The sequence below is a fragment of the Mobula hypostoma genome, chromosome 9 (assembly GCF_963921235.1).
Source record: "Mobula hypostoma chromosome 9, sMobHyp1.1, whole genome shotgun sequence".
In the NCBI taxonomy this organism is placed as follows: domain Eukaryota; kingdom Metazoa; phylum Chordata; class Chondrichthyes; order Myliobatiformes; family Myliobatidae; genus Mobula; species Mobula hypostoma.
This window is the reverse complement of record NC_086105.1, coordinates 26,846,795-26,858,060: the sequence shown is the minus strand read 5'-3', so window position 1 is coordinate 26,858,060 and position 11,266 is coordinate 26,846,795.

Below are 11,266 nucleotides of genomic sequence, written 5' to 3'. Positions count from 1 at the left end.
CCAGCACTTTGTATGTGTTAATGTGGATTTCCAGCATCTGAGTTCAACCCAGATACGTGTGAGGTGGTTCAGTTTGGTAGGTCAAATATGATAGCTAAATATAGTATTAATGGTAAGACTCTTGGCAGTGTGGAGGATCAGAGAGAGGGATCCTGGGGGTGAGTCCATAGGACACTTAAAGCTGCTGTACAAGTTGACTCCATGGTTAAGAGGACATACGGTGCATTGGTCTTCATCAATCGTGGGATTGAGTTTAGGAGCCAAGAGGAAATGCTGCAGCTATTCATAGTATGCAGCACAGGGTTGATGTTCACCTTCAAATCCACGTATTTGCGAACAGCTTCGGCCTTCCTTTTCTTGATCACCGGGACAATGGTCATGAACCAACCACTCCACTCAATCTTTGGGAGAATGCCAGAAGCCTCCAAACTCTGCAGTTCAGCATCCACTTTGGGACATTGTGCAGAAGGCACTGGGTGCACATTATGGAATCTTGCTGTTGCTGCTTCAACCAGTGCATTTCTGGCCTTCATGCCTTTGAGTTTACCAATACCCTTCTCGACACTTTCCCATTAGCATTGAGTAGCTGTGACGGTCTCTGTTTAGTGCTTCCATTTGGGCTGCAGTGACCTGTTGATGATACTTTGAGAGCTTTCATTGTTTGCCAGTCTACTTGGATTCTTCAGAACCATTCACATCAGAAAAGTGCCCCTCCACCTTTCAGCACAAAGCTCTAACTGCTGAGTTTAACCTCCATGCATCACATTTGCTTTCAGTTTGCCTTTGGGAGACACTTTTTCGCCTGTGCAGGTCTTTGGCATCACTGAGGTCTTTTCTTATGGCAATCTGTTGTCGGCAGCCTCTGAACTGATAGATAAACTGTCCCTTCATCCAGCTCCATTTTCAGTTTTACACCAGACGCATCTATTGTGATCCATGTGATTTTTGTGATCTACTTCAGTAATACTTTGCAGTTCGAGGCATAATAGCTCATCTTTGCTGGACTCTGTGCTGTCTGATTCTGTTTCACATTTAGTTACTTTACGCATTGGCTTATTTTCGTGTTTGAAACTTTTCACTCGATGCGGTGTTCCTCTTTGGTCCTGCTTTTTGGCTGACTTGCACACTTTTTGTGTAACCTTGTCTGTGATATTTCCTTCAAACTTTCTCTTTGAACCAACGGTCATTTCCATCATGGGAGGACTTGCCAAAACGACAACATTTTTGGAATTTTGCACCATTCAGGGAAATTTTGTGCACTTCACATTCTAAACTCTTTTCCTGTCATTCTGCTGCAGTCTCTAACAATATTGCAATGGGCAATGCCCGTTCTTAGGTTAGGTTGCTTTCTGACAGTACCTGACAGTGCTTTGACTATGCATGCCACAGTAGTGCAAAAAAATAGAAATAAAAAAAGTGGTGAGTTCAATGTCCTTTTAGGAATCGGATGGCAGAGGGGAAGAAGCTGTTCCTGAATCACCGAGTGTGCCTTCAGGCTTCTGTGCCTCCGTCCCGATGGTACAATAAGAGAGGACATGTACTGGTTGGTGGGGATTCTTAATGATGGATGCCGTCTTCCTAAGGCACTGCTCCTTGAAGATGTCTTGGATACTATAGAGGCTCGTACCCATGATGGAGCTGACTAATTTTACAAGTTTCTGCAACTTGTTTCGATCTTGTGCAGTAGCACCCCCCTGACCCCACCCCCCCCAATAGCAGAAGGTGATGCAGCCAGTCAGAATACTCTCCCAGTACATTTGTAAGCTTTCGAGTGTTTTCGTTGGCAAACCGAATCTCCTCAAACTCCTAATAAAATAAACCCGCTGACTTGCCTTCTTTAGAGCTGCATCAATTTACGCACATGTTCTACATATTCATTAACATCATTGTCTCCTGCCCAACACTTTTTCATGCCAATCTACAGTGTGAGGAAAACGTTTTCTTAGAGCTCCAACACGAGGAAATCTGCAGATGCTGGAATTTCAAACAGCATACATAAAAGTTGCTAGTGAACGCAGCAGGCCAGGCAGCATCTCTAGAAAGAGGTACAGTCGACGTTTCGGGCCGAGACCCTTCGTCAGGACTAACTGAAAGAAGAGCTAGTAAGAGATTTGAAAGTGGGAGGGAGAGGGGGAGATCCAAAATGATAGGAGAAGACAGGAGGGGGAGGGATGGAGCCAAGAGCTGGACAGGTGATTGGCAAAGGGGATATGAGAGGATCATGGGACAGGAGGCCTAGGGAGAAAGAAAAGGGGGGGAACTAGAGGATGGGCAAGGGGTATAGTGAGGGAGACAGAGGGAGAAAAAGGAGAGAGAGAAAAAGAAGGTGTGTATATAAATAAATAACAGATGGGGTACAAGGGGGAGGTGGGGTATTAACGGAAGTTGGAGAAGTCAATGTTCATGCCATCAAGTTGAAGGCTACCCAGACGGAATATAAGGTGTTGTTCCTCCAACCTGAGTGTGGCTTCATCTTTACAGTAGTGGAGGCCATGGGTAGACATATCAGAATGGGAATGGGATGTGGAATTAAAATGCGTAGCTACTGGAAGATCCTGCTTTCTCTGGCGGACAGAGCGTAGGTGTTCAGAGAAATCCCTTCCTGCCTATGTTCATGACAGTTCTCACGCTCTGAAACTTTTCGATGATTTTAAGTTCCCTGGCCCCCACCACTTTATTTTCACCATGGATGTCCAGTCCCTATATATTTCCATCCCCCATCAGGAAGGTCTCAAAGCTCTCCACTTCTTTTTGGATTCCAGACCTAATCAGTTCCCCTCTACCACCACTCTGCTCCGTCTAGCGGAATGAGTCCTTACTCTTAATAATTTCTCCTTTGGCTCCTCCCACTTCCTCCAAACTAAAGGTGTAGCCATGGGTACTTGTATGGGTCCTAGCTATACCTGCCTTTTTGTTGGCTTTGTGGAACAATCTATGTTCCAAACCTATTCTGGTATCTGTCCCCCACTTTTCCTTCACTACATTGACAACTGCATTGGTGCTGCTTCCTGCACGCATGCTGAGCTCGTTGACTTCATTAACTTTGCCTCCAACTTTCACCCTGCCCTCAAGTTTACCTGGTCCATTTCCGACACCTCCCTCCCCTTTCTAGATCTTTCTGTCTCTATCTCTGGAGACAGCTTGTCTACTGATGTCTACTATAAGCCTATTGACTCTCACAGCTATCTGGACTATTCCTCTTCTCACCCTGTCTCTTGCAAAAATGCCATTCCCTTCTTGCAATTCCTCCGTCTCCGCCACATCTGCTCTCAGGATGAGGCTGTTCATTCCAGGACGAAGGAGATGTCCTCCTTTTTTAAAGAAAGGGGCTTTCCTTCCTCCACCATCAACTCTGCTCTCAAACGCATCTCCCCCATTTCACTAACATCTGCTTTCACACTATCCTCCCACCACCCCACTAGGAATAGGGTTCCCCTTGTCCTCACTTACCACCCCACCAGCCTTCGGGTCCAACATATAATTCTCCGTAACTTCCGCCACCTCCAACGGGATCCCACCACAAAGCACATCTTTCCCTCCTCCCCCCCCCCCAGCTTTCTGCAGGGATCGCTCCCTACACGACTCCCTTGTCCATTCGTCCCCCTCATCCTTCCCCACCGATCTCCCTCCTGGCACTTATTCTTGTAAGTGGAACAAGTGCTACACGTGCCCTAACACTTCCCCCCTCACTACCATTCAGGGCCCCAGACAGTCCTTCCAGGTGAGGTGACACTTCACCTGTGAGTCGGCAGGGATGATATACTGTGTCCGGTGCTCCCGATGTGGCCTTCTATGTATTGGCGAGACCCGACGCAGGCTGGGAGATCATTTCACTGAACACCTACGTTCTGTCCGCCAGAGAAAGCAGGATCTTCCAGTGACCACACATTTTAATTCCACGTCCCATTCCCATTCTGATATGTCTGTCCACAGCCTCCTCTACTGTAAAGATGAAGCCACACTCGGGTTGGAGGAACAACACCTTATATCCCGTCTGGGTAGCCTCCAACCTGATGGCATGAACATTGACTTCTCAAACTTCCGCTAATGCCCCACCTCCCCCTTGTACCCCATCCATTATTTATTTATATACACACATTCTTTTTCTGTCTCTTCTTTTTCTCCCTCTGTCCCTCTGAATATACCCCTTGCCCATCCTCTGGTTTTTCCCCCCCTCCCCCTTTTCTTTCTCCCTAGGCCTCCTGACCCATGATCCTCTCATATCCCTTTTGCCAATCAACTGTCCAGCTCTTGGCTCCATCCCTCCCCCTCCTGTCTTCTCCTATCATTTCGGATCTCCCCCTCCTCCTCCCACTTTCAAATCTCTTACTAGCTCTTCTTTCAGTTTGTCCTGACAAAGGGTCTCGGCCTGAAACGTCAACCGTACCTCTTCCTAGAGATGCTGCCTGGCCTGCTGCGTTCACCAGCATTTTTTGTGTGTTGCTTGAAATTCCAGCATCTGCAGATTTCCTCGTGCGTGTGTGATCAGTGTCCATTGGAATCCTGCAGAGGTCTTCTTGGCGAGTGCATTTATGGGAGCCACGATGGAATAGAAGTTTCTGATGAAGCGATGATAGAAGTTTGCAAACATCATGAAGCGCCTCACCTGTTTGACTGTAGATGGTTTGGGCCACCCTGTGACTGCCTAAACTTTACATGGATCCATCTGAACATTGATAGAGGTGAGGATACAGCTCTTCTGGAACTCACATTTCTCTGGCTTGGCATATAGGTTGTTATTGAGGAACCATCTGAAACATACCAGACGTAATCCTGGTGAGAGCAGGAAAAGATAAAAATGTCATTCAAATACACAAAAACAAACCAATTCAACAGATCCTGATTGTATCATAGACCAGGGTCTGAAAAACAACTGGGACTTTTCCCACACCAAATGGCATCACAAGGTACTCATAGTAGCCAGTGGAAACGTTGAATGCTGTCTTCCACTCATCTCCTTCGTGGATGTAGACCAGGTTGTAAGCATTGTGTAGATCTATCTTGCTCTCTGGAGATGTTCAAATACAGATGCAACCAGGGTAGTAATTCTTCACTGCAATGTTGTTGAGAGGCTGATAATCAATGCAGGGATGGAGCTTGCCATGCTTCTTGCTCACAAAAAGGAAGCCTGCCCCTGCTGGTGAGGTTGATAGATGGATAAATCCTAAGGCCAGTGCTTCCAGGGCCACCATTTCAGGAAGAGAGTGAGAATCGAACCAGCCCCGGGGAGGACTAGCACCAGGTAAGAAGTCACTGGTATAGTCGTATGGCTGGTGTGAAAGCAGACAGATGACCTTCTTACTGAAGACCTCAGTAAAATGTCAACCTGTTCAGCTGGAACACCAGACAGGTCAACGCTAGCATTTGGCACAGGAGAGGATATGCCGACAGAGGTTTGTGCTGCACCCAGAAAGGTAGAGAGCCATTCTGGTCCCAACTCTTGGAGTGCTTTTAAGGACCAGTCAATCTGTGGTTTGTGTCGAGATAGTCAGGAAAAGCGAAGCACCAGCCGTGGTTCAGACAAAGCAACAAAGTAGCAAGAAAGCTGGTCTCTGAGGTTGCCTTCTGACACAAGTTGGAAGGGATACTGTGGAAAGGTAGATCTTGCCAATGCCCATGGCTGACTATCCAGAGCCTTGACATCAATATTCTCTTTGAATTGTTGAGTTGGAATTACCATCTTTAAGCCAGAGAGATATACCTGAAGTTCCTAGCTGCCCTGGAGTCAATAAATGCCTGAAGCTCGTGAGTCTGAGACCCCCACGACAAGGAAGCTGGGAACATTACACAATTAGGGGAAGATGCTTGCAGGGAGCATCAACCCATCATGCTCGTGGGTATCCTCTTTTACTGTGCGCCTAGGACATGATGCCTGTAAGTGTTTTGGAGTGCAACAGCAGAGGCAGCAATCTGCTCTCTTGTGCCTATCTTGTTCCTTCTGAAATAAGTGCATGCCTTCACCTGCACATCCTCCTCTGCTGACTGAGTATTAGATGATCAAAGTTCAAAGTAAAATTTATTATAAGAAGATATCTACATCGCCACATAAAACCCTGAGATTCTTTTTCAGCAGGCATACTTAGCAAATCTATAGAACAGTAACTGTAAACCTCCGAGCAGCACTGTAGATTAGAGGGTCTTCTGTTTCACATTAGCACCTAAAGTATGACATGGCACCCTGCATCCTTTTCCAGACACCCCCCCCCCACTTTTAAATTAATGATCCATAAAGAGATGGGTGACTGTGTGTGCATTGGTAGTGAGACTCCAACCGTACAGCAAGCATCTGACAGACAGACTCTCTCCAACAGCCAAGAAAGATCTTTGAGCTTTTTGGTGAGTCTTGTTGGTGAAGTGTTAGGGCGTATTCTGGGGTTAGGGTATATAGCAAGCATTAATTTCTGCTGCAACCAGTCTTTAGACTGGAATGTGGATTGCAGTTTGAATTTAAAATGCAGCTCTGAACAATAGCCTTCCTGGAGCAGCAGGTTGGGATTGATCACCTAAGGTGTCTGCATATGCATGATTGCAGTTAGAGATATGATGAGGATTAACATTCACTTTGGTTGTCTGGGGTGTTGGAGGTATTTGAAAATTATACATATAATTCAAAGGAAGCATTGTGGATACATTGTAACCGTAGAATTGTCCTACCATTACCTTTGATCTTTAGCATATAAAAATGTCATGTAATATTGGGTCCAGCAGACCTCTTCTTCCGAGATTGTCTCGAATATGATGCCTGCTGCTCGTTTTGCTGAATAGACCTCTATATCCATCAAAGTTGCTGGTGAACGCAGCAGGCCAGGCAGCATCGGTAGGAGGAGGTACAGTCGATGTTTCAGGCTGAGACCCTTCGTCAGGACTAACTGAAGGAAGAGTTAGTAAGAGATTTGAAAGTGGGAGGGGGAGGGGGAGATCCAAAATGATAGGAGAAGACAGGAGGGGGAGGGATGGAGCCAAGAGCTGGACAGTTGATTGGCAAAGGGGATATGAGAGGATCATGGGACAGGAGGCCCGGGGAGAAAGACACGGTGGGGGGGGGGAACCCAAAGGATGGGCAAGGGGTATAGTCAGAGGGACAGAGGGAGAAAAAGGAGAGTGAGAGAGATTTTTATACACACATTCTTTTTCTCTCTCTCCTTTTTCTCCCTCTGTCCCTCTCACTATACCCCTTGCCCATCCTCTGGGCTCCCCGCCCTTTCCTTTCTCCCCTAGGCTTCCTGTCCCATGATCCTCTCATAACCCCTTTGCCAATCACCTGTCCAGCTCTTGGCTCCATCCCTCCCCTTCCTGTCTTCTCCTATCATTTTGGATCTCCCCCTCCCCCTCCCACTTTCAAATCTCTTACTAACTCTTCCTTCAGTTAGTCCTGACGAAGGGTCTCGGCCTGAAACGTCGACTGTACCTCTTCCTAGAGATGCTGCCTGGCTTGCTGCGTTCACCAGCAACTTTGATGTATGTTGCTTGAATTTCCAGCATCTGCAGAATTCCTGTTGTTAGACTTCTATATCCACCAGCTTCAGTGTCTCGCCAGTGACTGTAACGTAGACAGTCTGCTCAGGAGAGCTCAGTGTACTGCAGGTTATTCCCAGGTTACGGCAAGGCTCCATTTCTGTAAACTGTAACCCGAATAGTTCGCAAGAGAAAAATGTCACCATGACCTGAGTTCCCAGGCAACAGAATATGCCTGCAGCACCATAGCAGCCAGCAAATCCATAATGCCCATCTCCCAAACAGTCATTCAAATTTACAGGCTGTGCATAAGTCAGGTTTGGTAATAGGAGGCATTATGGTGAAAGGTTATTTTTGTGATTGGAAGCCTGTAACCAGTAGTGCACTGGAGAAGTAAGTGATGGAACCCTTTTGGGTTTTTTAGTATATTAACAACTTAGCTATTAATGTAAGAGACATGATTAATACATTCACAAATGACACAAACATTGATAGCGTTTTTTAAAGCATAGAAACATAGAAAATAGGTGCAGGAGTAGGCCATTCGGCCCTTCGAGCCTGCACCACCATTCAGTATGATCATGGCTGATCATCCAACTCAGAACCCTGTACCTGCCTTCTCTCCATACCCCCTGATCCCTTTAGCCACAAGGGCCATATCTAACTCCCTCTTAAATATAGTCAATGAACTGGCCTCAACTGTTTCCTGTGGCAGAGAATTCCACAGATTCACCACTCTCTGTGTGAAGAAGCTTATCCTCATCTCGGTCCTAAAAGGCTTCCCCTTTATCCTCAGACTGTGACCCCTCGTTCTGGACTTCCCCAACATTGGGAACAATCTTCCTACATCTAGCCTGTCCAATCCCTTTAGAATTTTATACATTTCAATCAGATCCCCCCTCAATCTTCTAAATTCCAGAGAGTACAACCCTAGTCGATCTAGCCTTTCATCATATGAAAGTCCTGCCATCCCAGGAATCAATCTGGTGAACCTTCTTTGTACTCCCTCTATGGCAAGAATGTCTTTCCTCAGATTAGGGGACCAAAACTGCACACAATACTCCAGGTATGGTCTCACCAAGGCCTTGTACAACTGCAGTAGTACCTCCCTGCTCCTGTACTCGAATCTTCTTGCTATGAATGCCAGAATACCATTTGCCTTTTTCACCGCCTGCTGTACCTGCATGCCCTCTTTCAATGACTGGTGTACAATGACACCCAGGTCTCGTTGCACCTCCCCTTTTCCTAATCGGCCACCATTCAGATAATAATCTGTTTTCCTGTTCTTGCCACCAAAGTGGATAACCTCACATTTATCCACATTAAATTGCATCTGCCATGAATTTGCCCACTCACCTAACCTATCCAAGACACCCTGCATCCTCTTAGCATCCTCCTCACAGCTAACACTGCCGCCCAGCTTCGTGTCATCCACAAACTTGGAGATGCTGCATTTAATTCCCTCATCTAAGCCATTAATATATATTGTAAACAACTGGGGTCCCAGCACTGAGCCTTGCAGTACCCCACTAGTCACTGCAAGAAGCTACAGAATGATATTGATCTGTGAGTAAAATGGGCAGAGCACTGACAAATGGAATTTAATTCAGCTGAGTATAAAGAGATACACCTTGGAAGGACTACTATGGGTCAGACATACACAATGAATGGTGGAGTCTTCAAAAGTACAGAGGAAAATGGGGTCCTCTGTGTACATGTCCAAGGATCTTTGCAGGTAAAAGCACAGGCAGGTAATTCGGTAAAGAAAGCATGTGACATACTTGCCTTCAGTAGCTAAGGTACGGCGTACAAGAGCAGGAAGATTATGGTACAACTTCATAAAGTATTGGTTAGGCCATAACTACAGATCTGATCACTACACTATAGGAGGGCATGATTACATTAGGCAGGGTGCAGAGGACAGTCAGCACAATGTTGCCCAGGATGGAGTTTTTCAATTATGAGGAAGGACTGGACTGGCTGGGTTTGTTTTCCTTAGAGCAGAGAAAGCTGATGTCTGATCTCATCTAAATATACAGAATTACGAAGTGCATAGACAAAGAGTAATAAAATTTTCCCCATTGAAACGGTATCTAAAACTAGAGGATATATGTCTTTGGTAAGAGGCAAGAAGTTTAGAGGAGATCTAAGAAAGGGCTTTTTCACCCAAAGGATGGTTGAAAACTGGAATGAAGTGGTGGTGGAGGCAGGTACTGTCATAACATTTAAGAGGTATAGTACAAAAACTGCTCTGCAGCGGCCAGGAAGGCTCTATGAGTAGTCAACCTGCCCGACACACCACTGGCACCTGCCTGCTCGCCATCAAGGACATATATACAGAAAGGTGCTGGGTGCAGGCCAGCAACATCATGAAGGTTCCAACCCACTCTGCTCCTGGACTGTTTGTCCCACTCCCATTAGGGGGGAGGCTGCATAGCATCCACGACAGGACAGGACCACCACACTCAAAAGCAGTTACTTTCACCAAGCGGTGAAGCTGATCGACACCTCCACCCACTAGCCACCCCACCATCACTTTATCATTTCCTGTCACTTATGGACATACAATTAATCTATGTATATAAACAATTATATATTGGTATTTATATTTATTGCAGGAACTGGCATAAGCACCGGCCTGATGGGTCACAAGGCTCGGGACAGACTTTAAAAATATTTATTGTGTTTTTTTATTATTGCATTCTTTATCTTTTTGTGCTGCATCAGATTTGGAATAACAATTATTTTGTTCTCCTTTACACTGTGTACTGCAAATGGCATTAAGCAATCTTGAATCTTGACTTGAAATGCCAGGGCACAGAAGGTACAGATCAAGTGTTGGTAAAGTGGATCAGTATTGAAAGGTACTTTATGGCTGGCATGGAAACAGTGAGCAAAGGCTTGCTGCTGTGAGGTATGACTTTATATACATGTGCTTATAGCCTCCTCTACAATGGGAAAACAAAGTCACAACTTTGCCAGAAAACTCCAGTTTAAATTGACCTTGCCCGTCAATTTAAATTTCTTCCCAACTCTACCTTTATTTCTCTGTCTTTCCACACTCCAGTTTTTCCATAAAGGTCAAATGTAAATTCCAGGAATATCATCACCTTCCAATTTGGCATATTACAACTCTCAGGAATTCTGTAATTACACTGAATTCAGCGATTTTAGCTAACAATTTTTCTAGTTCTAATGGAAGGTCATCAACCCAAAAGATTAACTTTGTTTCTGTCTTCACAGATGGTGCCTGATCTGCATTATCTGGTTTTATTTCAGATTTCTATTATGTAATGTTTTGCTTCTGCAGTTTGTATCTGACTGTTCTGGCAATTTTTAAAAATCTTGATCTCTTTCTCATTCTAATCCTGTTGTCATTCACATTCCTGCAGTCAGATCCACTGCAATTAACCCTCTCTTACAGTTGCACCACCCTCAATTTTGTTAGTCAGACCCATCACAGAAATTCCTTTTGGTCTCTCTATCCCTTCTTTTTAATCAGTCATGTTATAGAAGACTACAGCACAGATACAGACCCTTCAGCCCATCTAGTCCATGCCAAACGATTAATCTGCCTAGACCTATTGACCTGCACCCAGACCATAGCCCTCTGTACCCCTCCCATCCATGTACCTATTCAAATTTCCCTTAATTGTTGAAATCAAATCCTCATCCAAGATTTTCACTGAGAGCTCTCATTCCACACTCTCACCACCCTCTGAGTGAAGGCATTCCCCCTCATGTTCCCCTTAAACATTTCACCAATCACCTTTATCCATGACCTCTTGTTCTAGTCTCATCAAACCTGAGT